The following is a 17,235-nucleotide window of genomic DNA, read 5'->3' on the forward strand; positions in this document are numbered from 1 at the left end:
CTTGAGAAACAGAACACCATAGGTTTTATTTATTTCTGAATTCATCACTGACTAATCAGTGGAGAGAGAGATATGCAACACAATCTCTGGTTAATTAAACATAATACATGAATTTAACTGTTATATTTTTAAGCTGACGGGTGCAGAAACATCTCAAAGATGATCAAGAGAAATGGGAGGCATCTGAGCTAAATTTCAATGGTCATGGTAAAGTTAAAAAGGTTCGAAAACTTATGTCAATGTGATAATTCATTTTTTTCTTTTTAAAAAATTTGTAAAAATATATGATTATGGGGATTGTGTGTAGATTTTTTTTTAACTTTATCATAAGTCTGCACCATAACAAAATATGAGAAGGTGAAGGGTCTGAATACTTTCTGAAATGGTCTACAGATATAGATTTAGTACAAAAGGGTCTTTAAACTCAGGTTCAACTGATTTAATGAATGACAAATCCTTCAAATGGACTTTTAATGGACCCTTCAGCTTAAATAAAATGTTTCAATCTTACCTCACTTTCCCTTGTTCCTTTTCTAAACAAAAGCAGATGGATGTTTTGAGAAATAATCATCCTTTTTTTTCACCAAGCTCCTACTTCCAGCTATAACAACGCATCCTATTGTATCACTGAAGTTGAAGGTCAGTCTCCTCCATAAAGTGGGACCCACAACAATACTTCACATGGGGATGGCGAGCGCGAGAGGTGTGGGCTCTGTGGCGTCCCAAGGTTCACCGCTCAATCAATACCCCACTGTCAGACCTCAATTTAGAAATGTCCCTTTCTCCTTAAAAAGGAAAGAATGGCTGCTTTCTGTGGCTGCATCACTCAGGGTTTCATGTCATTTTTCTTTGTGTGACTAAAGAAAAAAAGTATTCATTTCCATTGTACACAATATTTTTTCATCTGTGTTTCCAGTGTGTTTTGTGTTTCTCTTCTGTTGCTTCTGTGTTGGTTTGTGTAATTAAGTTTCCATCATGGCAGATTTGGATTAACTGGTGACCACATATAAATATTGCACTCTTTAGTGTTATTCATTACAGGACTGAAAAATGTTCGTAAAGCCCTTACTCTATGGGAGCAAGTGGAATTACGTAACACCCCACCCCCACCCCTTTTTTTCTTTTCTTTTCTTTTTTTCAATATGTTTTATTGGCAGGACAGAATATCAATTTATATTGATGAAACACTGTGGAAACCAAGTGGATAGAGGCTATTAAAAGCTAAAAGCTGAATGAAAGCTTGATACATTTTAAAAAAGATCAGAGAAATTATGACAAAAACTTCTCGGTAAAGGCCACCCAATGTCCTCTGAAATCACAGCAGGGTGTGATTGAAATAAAAAAGAAAGCTACCTTTATAATAAACACAGAGGTTTCTTCCTAAGCTTGGGAACACATATCTTTGATCAGGTTCTCTAAACTCAAGGATAACTTATCTTTTTCTGGAGCTTTCAACTGCATCTCACGCCGGGATACATTAAGCTCTTTGATCGATCAAAAGCTCAACTTAAACTCGAGTTTACAATTTTATAGTAAGATACTTATAGAATACTCTGTGGTTAATATTGCTGATGTTTTGAATGTTTTTTTTTTCCTGTCTTAAATGTATAATTCCTAAGATTTCCATTTAATCAAACCCAGTTTTTGAAGGCATAAAGGGTTCACAGTTGTATTGATATCAGCCTTGTAGTTTTTTGTTTGCGACTAATTTTATTACGGCAAAATTAATCATCAACATAAGACGATATCCCATAGAACTGTAAATTTACAAGTCAAACACAAGCATAACACTAAGAAACGCATTTGCAATTTAACATGAAAATCGTTTTCTATTCTAAGTCAAAGGATCTTAAGTGTCTTTGTGGTTTCTTAATGTCGATATCAGAATACACAATTTTTTTGTCTTTCACGATGGTCACCATGTTAGATTTAGCAATCGCAATGACATAAATTGTCGCTGCGAGACCAGCGACACTACAAGTTTAACCTCATCATTGTTCACGTCTTTGCGGGTTGGCAATAGAACGTTCTGTCATCCTATTGGTCAACGTGAAGAAACACATCGTAGGAGATGTCACACTTGGAAGGAAATTAAAAAAATTTTTAAAAAATCGGACATGCTAAACTTTACATTGGGGTATCGTAGATGCCACACTACAAGGTCTGTTTGTCATTACTGGTTGATCCCTACGTTCGTGTTTGGGTCCGACACTACAAATTTGACGGCCATGACAACACTGTGTCATAATCGGTCTGAATCTGTGTATCTGAACAGGGCCTTTGTTGTGTGATGATCTCTGCTACAGTAAGAAAAAAGCCCAATAAAAGCTATAATAATGATAATAGTGATAATTAATTATAATCATTATTATTAGCTGCTGCTCTACTGAGTTTTTCTTTGGAAACATATCATGGTCATTTTGTACTCTGGTCAAGAACAGCCTCATTTATTGCTTCTTCAAAGAGTCCTCTTTTTGTGTGTTTTCAATTACAGCCACATCGAAGAGAAGGTCCTGGCAGACGGACACAGAATGATGGTATATTAGAGATGACTGTCATAAACTGTGCAACACTTTCAAAAAAAATATTGTTCCTTAAATTGAGTGCATTTTTCCTTTGATTAAAGCATTGCTTAAGTGACTTGCCCTTGACTGGACCATTGTACAGCCCCTGTGGTTTTGAAGGATGTGTGATTAAACATACTCCTCTCAAACTACACACAGTGCAGGTATTTTATACTTTGTGCACCCATGGATTTTACAACCGTTGCACATGGACGTGAAAAATAGAGGGAAACTGTGCTTTCAACCCTGCACATCCCACATCTGGTTTACGGTTTCAGTGTGAAATGAATGAATAAAAATGCTAAATAGGTTAGCATCATTGTGTCAGATAAGAGTGGCAGCCCCTTAGTCCTCTTGACTGAAAATGAAAATATTTCCTCTTTGGGTAAGTGCTTGTTACAGAAACCTCTTTGTCCATATTGGAGGTCATCAGAGCCAGATAAATGAGATATTTTCTGTTCCACAGCTTTAATGTGGTTTAAGAAACTGGTTATATTTGATAAAATTCCAACTAAAGCTTATAATTTTTAATTTTTACTTAAAAATGCCTGGATTTTCAAAAGGGAGTAGATCAGTTTAAATTGATGTTCATCAAGTGCTTTATATTGCTACACTCTTACACTTTTACTGATCTGGATTAATTTGTAATTTGGGGAATTGCATCATTTCCAAACAGAAATGTCTGCACCAGTGTTTAAAAGACCATTGTGTAACATTTATGGGGATATATTTTGGCAGAAATTGAGTATAATATGCATAAGTGTGGTTCTATTTAGTGTATAATCACCTAAAACTAATAACTGTTGTGTTTTCGTTTGCTTAAAATGAGCAGGGAGCAGGTCCTCTTCCATGGAGTCTGCCATGTTGCACCGCCATGTTTCTACAGTAGCCCAGAACAGACAAACCGGGTTTTGGGTTTTACATTGATGGATACAAAGGATGAAAAACACAAATAGGAAGAAAAAAAGAGAATACATGTCAGCTGTTATCTATAGTTTTACAGACTAACAGTTAAATATTTAAATATAGTGCTATAAACGAACATCTTCACTTGACAGACTAGTCAGTGCTGTAGTTGACACCATTTTGTCACCTGACGGCCACCATAGACCCTCCACACATTTGGAAATGTAGGGGTGAGGGGCCAAGTATTCAGCTGGTTGCAATCTGTGTTCTCACCACTAGATGGCACTAAATCCTACACACTACTCCTTTAAGAAGACAAGATTCACCAATAAGCGGGGTCCTCGTGTTGTGAGGAATCCAAATTAAGGCGACATTATTAATTTATTTTACCTTAAAATAACAACTTCAGAATATGCTCATTCCTCTCCACTCCCCAAACATCTGTTGCTGCTCTGTGTAACTTTGGTTTTTCATGTAAGATCTCCTTCTAACTGAGTGATAGTCAGCGGCTTAAACTGCTGGAATCAGTCCCAGCAAGTTCAAGAGTGACGCTGAACTGGAGATCAGTTAAAAAGACTAGGAAGTCATTAAAAACCAGGGTTCATCTCTGATATCCAGCCACAAAATGTATTAAATATTAAGAATTATAAACACAGTTTGGTGTGTTTGTTACAGCGACAACACTTCATGCTCCAGAAGCCGAGGATCATGGGAAATATACACCATTTCAGTTCAGTAAGCTTTGTCTGCTGTACGTGAAAATCAATAACTGTTCGGAGAGTTGATACTGGACATTCGTCAGCTGCAGAGGGCGCTGCTGCTTCACATCCTCTGTTGCTTCAGGAAGAACACAATACATCTCCATACAGACGAGCACATACACAGGAGCTACACAAGTATGCACACACACACACACACACACACACACACACACACACACACACAGAGTCCAATGTACTGAGTCCAGCTGTCTCTGTCTCTGCCATTACTGTAAGAGAATACCCCCGGCCAGCGCTCTAACCCACTCCATCAATCTCCCTCTGTTTGACAGAAACTATGCCCACCTGTTCTCCCACAGTCCACATGCAGAGACTCCGAGGCTGGAGCTCAACGCGCGACTTCAGGCTTCAGGTTTGGGTCGATGGGAGGCAGAATGAGGTCGGTGTACTGTGCTCAGACTCACGTGGCAAATAGCTGTCATAATGTCACAAATGATAAAGGCATCAGCTGCAGATTTTTATTTATTTTTTTATCCTTAACTAATTTACGATGCTGTGACACTGTAGAAATACATTAGTGCTGCTGCTTTACATGGGTATTTCCAGTCTGGAAGACTTTCCTTTGCTATTTTATTAAGCTTGTCTACTACATTTTGAGAGAAAACAGGTGTACTTTAGACTCCTCTCTCTCAGCTGACAGCTGTAACCACTAATTATTTAAGATATCAATAAAAAACATCAAGATAATCAATAATTTACATTCAGTATCAGATAAATGGCTGTTGTCAGGTACAAATACTAACTTTTCAGTAGCTCAAAAACAAGACTGTAGATTTCCTGTCTCAAAATAACACATACTGTTTATTCCAAGCATGGCTGTGATCATTCCCAAACTTTAACCATGCATTTATTGTTGTAATAATGATGATGAAGGTTCCCTAACCCTATGAAAGTGCTTATTTTAACCTGAACCACAATGTTTTCCCAAGCATAACCAAGTTGTTTTTGTGCCTAAACCTAACCAAACCTTCACCACAGTGCTGTCACATTATATCTTCAGTTTTTGACAGTTTTGGAAGGCACAGTCTAATCACGTTGCTCTGCTTATGTGGGTGTCAGATCAGAAAACAGGGCATTGGTGAATTTTGATGTTTATTTTAAGACTTGTTAGGCTTAACTAATAGTTTAACCACTTGGGGGCAGCAGAAACAAGGTGTAAAGACAAGCTAGTGTGATTTTTTTATGTCCTGTTTACATGAAAATGTTTCTTGCACAAAAAGGTAACCCTTTGTTGCAGTTTAGCCTGACAATGCCATCCAGCAGTCCTGCTTTTGACCAACTGGAAAATGTGAGACCAAAATTCAATCTCTTTGTAGCTTAATTTTAGTCTCCACCACCTCCTGAGGGAAATATCTAGCTCTTTATCTGTTTAATGCTCCACTGTGTTCACCAGCTGGTCGCTAACTGTGACTGTCTGCTGTTTAGAAAACAAGAAAACTCTTACTATACTTTTGTCCTTTGACCCCACTCATCAAGAAAGACCTCACTTTCTCCTTTATTTAAAGTGGCTTCTTTGTTTTTCTTCAACAGATTGCCAAAACCATCCAGAAGCTTTACTGAATATTTCAATTAAAAGTAATTCTCTGTGAAAAATAGTTGCATATGAATATTTTTTAAAGCGAGACCAGGAAGAGATGGGGAAGAGTACATAATGAAACAGATAGAAACCAGTGAGTTCCTGCTTCATCTCAACTGTTGCAGTGTTTTCAGAAAGAAGGTGTCAGGTTACTTCACTCAGGCTCAGTTTGTTTTGTCACGGCAAAGAGCTGCCATACAAATTCTGTACAAACTACAAAAGATCCCATATGTAACTGAAAACACTCACACAAGTGTGTTATGCTGTCATTTCAACATAAAATCGGTGTACTGTACCACTAACCCATGACAGGGTGACAGGGAACCAGCATGCACAAAACCAGGACCCTGAAACTGAAGCAGCTAAAAGGGAATTCAGACATCAGTGATTTTATCATTTTTCTACTGTCACATATCAAAATGTCGTCCTTGTCTTCAGCTATCATCCAGTTTCTTTAATAAACAGAAGCCAGATCATATTATTTATATATGATTATATTTCCTAAGAAATGTATTTGCTGATGCAGTTTAGTTCCTCTCCTCTCTCGTTCCAGAGATGTGCTGCATCAAACTCTAGCTGGGATGATGCAAAACTCTTTTTAGGTTTAAATCTAAAACATTTCAAAAGGTAAAGATCTTTATTTTGATTGATAAGATGTCTGTATTTTTACACTAAAACCTGGACTAACACACCTTTAAAAAAGTAGAATTTCCACAGGTGTGATTTCTTTGGAGATTTACATTTTTTAATTCCTAACTCAAACATTCTCTGCAGGTTGAGGGATTTGCACTAAAGATCCTCTGATCTCTAACCTTTAGGCTACTGCTGCCCCCATCTTTAAGTTTAAAATCCTTTTAAACTCCCCCACTTTTCACTGCGGCCATAGATCACCTGTCCAACCAGATTTGCTCGTCTTCACACCTCACCAATCACTCTTCATCCCCTCCTCCTACCTGTTTGGTCCTCAGCTCCATTAAGAACACATATACACCCTGAGGCCCGGTGCTAATGCTTGTGGGACTCGGGCAGGAAGTGGGGTGGTGGTGGGAGGTGGCAGGGTTATGGGGGGGGGGTTCAAGGTGGATCTCCTCTCAGGTTACCTGTCCAGGTAAGTCTGTGTTTGTTTAGCGTTACCTCCCAGTAGTCCGGAGGTCCAGGCCAAGACACGGAGAGCTATCTGTTCAAGTGTGTGTGAGGCGCTGTTGACATTTGAAAGAGGTGATACTTAATCCGACTATTGTAGAAGACTCTGTAGATCCTCCACACACCACACACACACACCACACACCACCACACACACACATTCCTCAGAGCAGCAGTGGACTCCACTGTTTGGCTTGTATCTCTGTTTGTGTTATATTCCCTCAGCTCAGAAAATAACCTGGCAGTCGCAGCGGTGGTGGTGGCAGTGGTGGTGGTGCAGCAGCGTCTACTCTTCTTAAAAATAAAATCATAGCAATTGACGGGATCCATCTATCGTCCCAGATAAGACTTGTCAATGTAATGTTGGCAGGGGTTCAGGCGCAGCAGAGGCCAAGCTTTCACTGCCTCTGAGAAATATACAGACAGCTGAGCTGGGAGACGACGGGCTGGCTGCTTTTATGATCAACTTGGAAAGACTTGGGAGAAAATACTTTCAGTGCTGGTTTGTTTTCCTGCTGTCGAACGTTCATTAAAGAAGGAAAGCTCTTAGAGTTGCTCCTCTTAATATTACTAATAATCTATTTATTAGTAAAATGCATGTTTTTAAGCAGCTAGAACAGTGACGTTTTGACACTGAAAATAAAATCTGTCATTGAAAACAAAACCCAAACTAAAAAAGGAAACATTGGCATTGAAATATTTGTACTGTAAAAAGTTGTACTGGCATTGAAAAATTTTTTACTACTATACAAATATTTCAATGCTAATGTTTCCTTTTTCAGTTTGGGTTTTATTTTCAATGACAAATTTTATTTTCAGTGGCAAAATTTTTATATCACTGTTCTAGCTACATAGTTTTTGGTTTGTTTTGTATCAAAGGGAACAACTTGGAGATTAGTGGCAGACACAGTGGACAAAACAAAAAAATACAAATAAACAACAAACCAAAACAAACAAACTGTTACCTCCAATCTCATCTTATTTGAAAAATACTCTCTGTATAAAGTCTTTTTTTACTTCCTGCCTGTGTTTTTCCCACCAGTTGCTCATCAGTTAATTAGTTAGAATTAGTTTAAATTTTTATCTTTTTGCTTCTTTTTTGGATTTTCAATTTTTGTCTTTGCCTCTCTGAACTTGGCATGGGCCTGTTATCAGGTGAAGGCATGCCATGGTTTGAAAATGTCAAGGTTTCAAAGCCACTAATATTTTAATCATACTCTTCCTACAGTGTCAGCTTGTGAAGAGTGACTACAAGAGGAGGCAGTACTTCAAACCTGACTTCACATCTACCACCCATCACTCTGCCAAACTCAAGGTAACACAACAGCTACAAGAGTTAGCACATCTAGCATCAGTGAAATAAATGCTATAGACCTGCTACTGTGGCAGATAACAATTTACGAGCTAACACCAGCTTATTTCCCCTCTAATGTTACTTCATGGGGCGGAGAAGGGCAGAGAATTACTGATTTTCTATGAAATTAGTGCTTTAACTTTAGTACTAGAGCTGTAATTGCAAAACCATGATATTTTTGCTCAAGGTTATTGTACTGTCAGAGTCTCATACCGACCCCATGCCTCTGACCCTTGCCAGCCTCAACATCCCACAAGTCTTTGTTTGTCTTTAAGCAGTGAACTTCACCAGCTCTGCCTCAGCGTCTGCACTAAGGACCTTTCCTCTGTGCTTTTGTAAACCTGTGTGCACCAGCTGCAACACAAACAAGCAAAAACCCATGTCACATATCTGCACGCATTTCTCGACTGACATGAGTTCCTTCTAATTTTAAAGGATAATTCAGATTATTTGCATCTGTTTTCTTACTTGGACCTTGTTGAGGTCAGGATTTTGTTTAGAATAATTAGAGCTCATTGACCTTAATTTATAATGAATGCTGGGATGTGCTGCTGCCTCTCTCTCCCTCTCTCCTGAGGTATGTTGTGTGTAAGGCACTGGTGCTGTTTGCCGATATAAATTCTAACCTGCTGAAACTCTGAGAACTTGTTTTGATTCTTTCACAGTCAGAGGCCGAGATCCCTGAATGTTAATGGCATGCCGTCTGAGGTTGGCCTGTCCTGCTGCAGCATTAAGCATTAAAGCAGCAGCACAAGGAGCAGTGACAGGTGAATACCATCCCATGAAGGCTTAGCGAGCACTTGAAGTGACACTTAAGAGAAAATATATTAGGTCGTTAATTATGGGAACAGAGGTGGTAAAAGGAACAAATACTTGTCTTTTATCTTCAGAATTCGGCAGGAATTAATCAAGATCCTAAAACGTGTGAGCAGCCAAAAAGAGATATGAATCCTGAAGGTTTAGAAGTATTATTTACTTTCACGCTAATCAACAAATAAACAACCAGTCTCTAATGTGTGGTCATTTTCAACAGGTGTAAATGTTTACTGAGGCACTGTTTACTTCTCCACCGAGATGATATACCTGGGTGAAGAGAAAGAGAGCCTTCAGGGACGAGGACAAAGACCTACAATCTTAGAGACTGTCCTCCTTTAAACAACAACCGTACGCAGGGTTTTCCAGGGTGACATTTTTGCTTTGTTTTGTTTGGATTAGTCTTTTTTTATTGGGAGCTGAATTATCCACACAGGTCTCCTCCTCTCCAAAATAAACCTATCAAGTCATTAAAATTGGTAAAAACACTGATTAAAACAATTTCACAGGATGTTGAGAGGGGCTGTTTGTTCAGCTTGTTTCTCTGTTTACTTAAGATCCAGATGTCCGATGGCAAAAATCCTTCATCAAGTATAACACTATAAAAAGTGACAGCGACGTGACTTGAAACAGTGAGAAAGTAGTCATCTGAAAATGTTTTCATGTGCAGCCGACAGCCGGTGCTTGCAGAAACCAAGTCTATGGGTCATGTGTGCAAGCCACGTATTACGATCCACAGTTACGTTTCACTGTACGGCAATCTCTACAGGACGGGAGCGAAAGAAAGAGCGAAATATTCTGCGTTAGGAGGAGGGAGGTTCGGGTGAATGGGTGGGTCGATAAAACGCTGGACTTTCCATCCAGGAAATCGCTGCTCTCTCTACCTTTTATCATGTAAATCCTTCCATCTGTACGTTTTTAAAACAGTGTGAAATGAAACTAATGTGAAGCATAAGGAGCTTTTTTTCAAGCATTTCTGAATCTGTCCTCACCGTTACAGTTTCCACTTCTCCTCCAGTTGAAATCAATGGAAATCAAGTATGTGGGAGGTAAACAAACCTCAATAAAAGTCAGTCAGTGTGTGTTCAGACCCGGGGATTTGTTTTACCCCACAGCTGACAGTTCTGGCAGCGAACGCCTGGATAACAAGAACCACAGCTGCATTTTCCGTCCCCACTTGAACGCAGCGCACACACTTGGTCGTGGGTTCTGACGCGCGGATCAACTATTTTAATGATTTTTTAATGTGGCCTGTCACTGGGTTTGTTGATGCAAGTTTTGGCCGAATGCGTCTGTGCTGTCAGCTGACATTTTCAGAGTAAAGAAGACGGAAAGACAAGAAGTGAATGTCACTGATGTTTGGTTTAGGTTTTCTCCATAATGGCATTCCAACATGGACACAATCAAAACATATGAATGCCAGTGTTGGGCTGATATTTTTGAGGCTGATGCAAATATTTTTGCTCATAGTTGAGATTTTTTTGTGGCTACTGGTCGAGAATTTCACCTATATTTCATATGGAAAGTGTATTTTGAATAATCTGAGACTGAAAAATAACTGATCTATGTTTAATGAAATCATCTGGCAGAGGTGATGTTTGTACCAACTATCTCATATAGCCTCATAGAAACTTTAGGTACAACAGAGGGCAGATTTTCTTTCGATCTCAGCTGGTTTATTTCAAATAAGCAGCAGATTAATTTATACAAAACAAATTTTCATGGTCTAAATGGTCCTTATTTCCTCTCTATGTGCCATCTTCTATTCCTGCCTCTCTCCATGAGTCATCTGCAACAAAACGTTCATCACTCTTTCCCCCCTCTTTTCCCCTCATGTCTTTCTTCTTGCTGTAGCAAACTGTGGTAGAAATGTGGGGAATGCTGCAGAACAGAGCAGGAGGACTCACTCTGCTTTGTTAAAGGTTTGTTCCGCTCCGTCTCTCCTGTAAACGCTCGTCGAGGGAGGGGAAACTTGATATCCTCACTTAGCTCTGATCTGCTCTGACTGCAGAGATCACAGACGGAAGGATGGAGGGATGGATGGAGGGCAAAGGAGGTGTACACCAAGACTCAGATGCTTTTCTTTTACCTTGGTTGAAAGTTTTATGTTGTCATGTTAAGATTTTAAATGAATGTCAGCCATGTACTAGATACTCGCTGCAAGATGAAGAAGTAAAGACTCATCCTCCATTAAAAAAAAAAAAAAAAAAAAAGATATTGGTAAAGATAGAAATTGGGGTGGAAGGCCAAACATCTCTATTAACAGCCACTTTTAAAACTGGTTTTGGTTTCAGTGAGAGGAATTTAAAGGAGGATTTACTTTAAATCTTGAAAAATCAACTTGTTTGTCTTTATCTCTCACACATTTACATTCAGAATAATGTTTTATATGATTTAGAAATACTAAATAAGCATTTAAGTTATTTTCAATTGCTTTTTTTACATTCAAAACTGCAAACAACTACATAAACCCTTAACATTATATCCTGTAACAAATATATATTAGCCTGTGATGGCTAATGAATTCCTGAAGTATCTCATGATAAGTGTTGTAATTTGATGTGTATTCTCTCCTTCAGGGCTCTGCAGAAACGACCACAGACAGGCCTGAACTTGTTGTCTCGAACCGCCAGTTTTTAAGGACCTGAAGAGAAGAGCTTCAGCTGAAAACATCTGCGCTCTGATGAGAGAGGTGAGACTGATAAATATCGTAAATGTGGCGTAAAACCAAAACAATGAGCTAAAAGAAGCGAAAAAAGCAAAGAGCTGCAGAATCGGGTGAGTATGAGCGACCCCTTTCACTCTTCCTATAGTAACTTAAGTAATATTGATTATGTCAGGTGACTCCTAGAAATTATGTTTATATACAACTAATTTGCGACAATGAACATGTTTTGAGATTAAGTACTTTTAGAATTAGGGTGTATTACACCTCAATCATCTCCCTACAAATCTGATAACACTCGCAATTAATCCAGAAATGTGTTTTTTTTAATGCAAATTAACCATATCACCAAGTTTGAGCACAACTTCAGGGTCAAAGGTGAAGACAAGGCTATTGCAGCTATTAAAGCTTCCAGGTGGACGTTAAGATAAGCTGTGTGTATGAACTGTATTTCCACCAAAGCACAATTAGTCTGAGGAACCATCTTTGGGCAAAGCTTATCTTTGCTGGTGTTAGCTGCTAACATGCTAATACCAAGACAACACCAGGAGAGTTCAGCCACGGCAGGTTTTTCAACAAAATGACAACAACTAAGCTAACAAATGCTATCACAAAATGGATCATCACAGACTGCAGACTGATCAACATTGTCCCCACTTCCTGTAACCTCTGTTTCAAATTAAAAGCCCAGAGAGAATCAGAGCATCTCTACTTCCATCACAGTTAGTTTTGTAGTTGCTGTTGTAAAGTTTACAGCCTGATACAGTTTCTCCTGTGTCACTCTGTGTGTTAACGGTGTCTTCCCAACAGATGCATCGAACCGTCAACTTTCCAATACAAATCCAAAGGTGAAATGAAATGAACTCCTCCTGAAAAATCCATGTGGCTCGTGTGTGCGGCTGCCAGCCACTGCGTTTATTTGAGTGCTGGGTATGAGCGTGTTGTTAATGTGCAGTAAATGTGGTAGCAAGTTGTTCTGGAGCTCAGAGGAATTAACAGGCCTCACATTCCTCGGCGGGTTACGAATACTTTCAGAGAGGCAGACAGGGACCAGACAGATGAGTGGGAGGAAAACAGATATAAAATCTAAAGTACAAATGAGGAGAATTAAGTAGAAAAACAATCCGAGAGGTCAAGCCCCGTTTGCTCTCTTCTAGTACAGTGTACTTGAAATATAAGAGACATGTTTGTCATCTTCATTTATAAAGCTAGAAATACTTACAATACCCTGTTGTCCTTTTAACCCTTTTTTAAATATATATCTCAATTCATTTAGCATAAAGAATGTAGGAAAGAGCATGCTGTGTACTCTCTTTTAAAAGGTAAAAATACAATTACTTATTGGAAATTCTGTTCTGATATAACCTGCTCTGCTCTTTAAGTACTATCCATACATTTGTCTTTCACACAGAGGAGAGCTTTTGCATTTACAACCTACAATACTGTACAATTTCAGACGTCCTATGTCAATTAATGACTGTTTGGTAGCTTAAAAGTTGTTATAATCCAGGCTCACAGCTCATGTAAACATCAGTCACTCGTGTCAAATATCAAAATGATTTATATACAAACCAACAGCTCTGTGCAGACGATTTGTGCAGAACGAGAACAAACATGGTGGAAGGCAGAGCTGAAGCTGAGGAGGAGCTAAATGAGGAGTTTCCTTCATAATCTGGAACTAGTTTGGTTGCAGAAAATCAGACGTATAAAAAGCAAAGTTCACAGACAGCAGCATCACGTAAAGTTAAGAAAACAAGAATTACTGACACATTTTGATGAGTAAATTTTATTCTTAGAGCAATGGTGCTGATTATGAGCCAGATCCAAATTTATCAAATAATGAATTTAAAAAAGCGACTGTGATGTGTCTGTGGTAACATTATGCTGCCTGCAGATATTTTAGAGCTCACTGTGTCTGTTCCTCATCCCACTGCTCCCTTTAAAAAAAGAGGGGAACAAAATGACCATATCTTGTTTTGTAGAAGATTTTCATGGTCAGCACTAACCCTTGGTGGCAAATAGGCTGCATTGTGTTTCCTGCCATCCCACGTTTCACCATTTGATTGCTTTTAATGTGAAGCAGCAGCAGCAGTTTTAGTAGAAGTAGATATTTAGTTCACATTAGTAAAAGCAAAAACAAGGAAAATTATAAAAGTAGAAACTATAAATAGCATCAAGATTGGGTTTAAATTCATGAAAATGTTAAAAATAACCATTTTTCCCTGGCTGCCATTAGACAGTAGAAAAAAAAGAAAATGAAGATATCCTACGACAGATTCCTAGAAGATGTGAAAACATTAAAACACAAAGACCGGTGCTCAGCTATAACAGTCATAACAATTTAGTGAAATAAAGTGATGAATCAATTTGCTTCTTTCCCCCTCTGTGCTTTGATTAAAGAGAGGCTCTCGTCCTTAACCTTAGACCTTTGTTTCACACAATCATCTATTCTGCCTGAGAGCTGAATTAACTCTCAAGTCTTTGTGAGAAAAGGGATTTGTTGTTGTTGTTTCTAAATCACTTGAAAGAGCAAAAAGAAAAAAAAAAGATAAGAGAGAAAAACGGGGAAGTGTATTTTTGAGAGAGACAGCACCTCTCCACCCTTCTTTTGTCCGTCATCGCTTGAGTCATAGGCTGATATTAATCTACAGCTGTCTCGCTCTCAGCTGAAACAAATTCACACACACGCCATGGAGCTTCTGAGAAACACAACATATGGCTGAAATTGACAAGTCTTTTGTTTGACTCTGGTTTTCCTTTCACCTCCCTCAGCAGCTTCTGTCTCCCCTTTCTTTACATCTATTAATATGATCACTGAGACAGATTTAACTGGAATGATCCCTCTGTTTATATTGGCCTCTAAAAGATCCCTTCACATCATTTTGTGCAAAAATATATTCAGCTTTATCTGAAGTTAATGAGGCTTCAGCCAAATTGAGTGGATCAATTCCAAAGTCTTTTTAGCATACAATTTGCTCAGTATTGGTTTAATTTTGCATAAGAAAAAGAAAATATCTGAGTGTAAAGAAATCTTGAAATATTGCAAAACAATTTTACGCTTGGCTGAAGTGGAAAACTCAATGTACTAGGACAAGCAAAATATTTCAACCTAACCAATAAATGTTGGGCTACATGAAGCATATGACTGTGAAAAACTGTGGCAGACAACTACAAATCTATGTGGATCGATGAGGAGACTGTAATCTTTCTAAAATAAATACATGAAGCAAACATGTCCATCATGTTTTTCACTGTTTGAGCTTTGACTGGCAATCTTTTAACCACGCCGTGTAGTTGCAATTTCCTCTGATGTGGTTTAATGGCACCTAATGGAAAACAACCAGTGCTGTTTATCTCAATAAACCAGCTCCTAATATAGTGTTTTTCTTTTACCTATACTCACTTTTAATTATTTTGAGTCCCTTAATTCCTGTCTGATGAACTGTAACACCACTAACATTGAGCTGTGTAAAGCTAAATTTAAGTTAAACCACTAGTATATTAACACATCACTCCTACAACACAGCACAACAATCAAATATGTATCTTCCATGATTAAACACTTCTGGCAAGAGGAACAACTAAACATCACACTGGAATCAGTTTTAGCAATAATAAACTCACTCAAACTAACTTTTAAACCTCTTTAAACGGGTAAAATAGAAGGGGTATTTTAAGACCAATCAGATGCGGTTGCTAGGCAGAAAAGAGTCAGCTGGCCAATTGGCGTTTTTTTCCTGCCGTAGTTACCTTACGCGTGTTCTCATTGGCCAGATCTTCTGGGAGGCGGAGAAACGAAGCCGGAAAGTAGATTTAAACCAGCGTTCAATCCGTTACCTCGGTTTGTCCATACTGTGAGAAAACCTAAGTCCCGATGAAACCTAGATGCTAAAACAAGGTTTGGAGCTGCTTTTTGTCGAACATGAGTGAAGCTGGACGCTGAATACACCTGCAGCGCAAAGGTAAGACGAACTATCTAGCGGCTAGCGTTAGCATTTGCGTTAGCGGCGAGCATTAGCATCAGTCCCCTCTTTTAAAGTAATCTTTTAACCGTATTTCCATTTTCAGTCGTTTTCATCGCGTGGGTAAGAGTGTGTTTGTGTTTCCGTGACTCAGGCGTCCCTGACATGAGTTGTAGACACCCAGCATGGACGGGTGAAAACACAATGAGTCTGCTTAAATCCCTGTTGTAATTGTTTATGGTCATTTTACCGACATTTTGCATCTTTTTGTAACTTTGTGTTTCAACCTGGTCATTTTAACTCAGTACATATCGGTCTATCGTGTCGTTGTCATCGTTTAGTGTCCATTTGTGGTCATTTTGTATTATATTACTTCTGTACCTGGCTGCTTTACACCTGGATGTCAGCGTTTGCATTAGCGACCAGCGTTAGCATTAGCCTTATCTGTCAGAGATGCATTTGGGGCCGTTTCCTTTTTGTCGTTTTTATTTGTGCGGGTTAAAGTGTGTTTGTGTTTCTGTGGCCATAGCAAACCTGACATGAGTTGTGGACACTTTACGGCGCCGAGGTTATTGTTATCTGTGATTTTCAGCCTCTAATGTTAATTAAAACGTTGTGGTTCAGCTGTAATGTTGAATATTTCTCTGTGTTTTCATGGTTAAACTGTTGATGAGGAATAGGTAGTAGTGTATTGATCATTTTCCTTTGTATGTTTCTCTTTGATTTCCTCCAGGTGTCACCACTTCGTCCGCGATCGCTGAGACGTGGTCCATGATCGGAGAGACATTGTTGAGGATGAGGGAGACATCGTCCACGATCAGAGACGTTGTCCATGATCACAGAGACCTTGTCAAAGATGAGAGAGACGTTGTCCATGGTCAGAGACATTGTCCATGCTTCGTAGAGACCTTGCGATAGAATCGGCGGAGACGGGGGTCACCGATTTGACGGCACTGCCCGCGATCATGGAGACATTGTCGATGATCACAGAGACAGCGTCTATGATCTCAGAGACATCGTCCACGATCACAAAGACACTGTCCATGATCACAGAGACTTTGTCCATAATCTCAGAGACATTGTCCGCGATCACAGAGACGTAGTCCACGATCAGAGTCTTCATACAATGAAGAAGTTCTTTGAGACCAGGACTGAGTCCTCCAGGTAATTCACAAACAGCTTTACATCAACTGTCCAACACAGAGCACTGACATTAAACTGTTTATGTTCAGTATTCAGTTTATCAGAAAAGTGTAATAATATCAGAAGTAAGATGTAATTGTCAGACTAATCTGTTACTAGATGCAGTTTGGAACAGTAAACATTTTCTGTAAATTTAGAAGTAATATATAATAAGAGAAGTATTATGTAATGGTAAAAGTAATCTAATATTCGAGGTAATTGATGCTTTACTGTGACGTTTGACATTTTTGACCACATACTATACTGTGGCATTTTGCTTCCATTTTGGAT

The sequence above is a fragment of the Lates calcarifer genome, linkage group LG7_1, assembly GCF_001640805.2.
Source record: "Lates calcarifer isolate ASB-BC8 linkage group LG7_1, TLL_Latcal_v3, whole genome shotgun sequence".
Taxonomy (NCBI): Eukaryota; Metazoa; Chordata; class Actinopteri; family Centropomidae; genus Lates; species Lates calcarifer.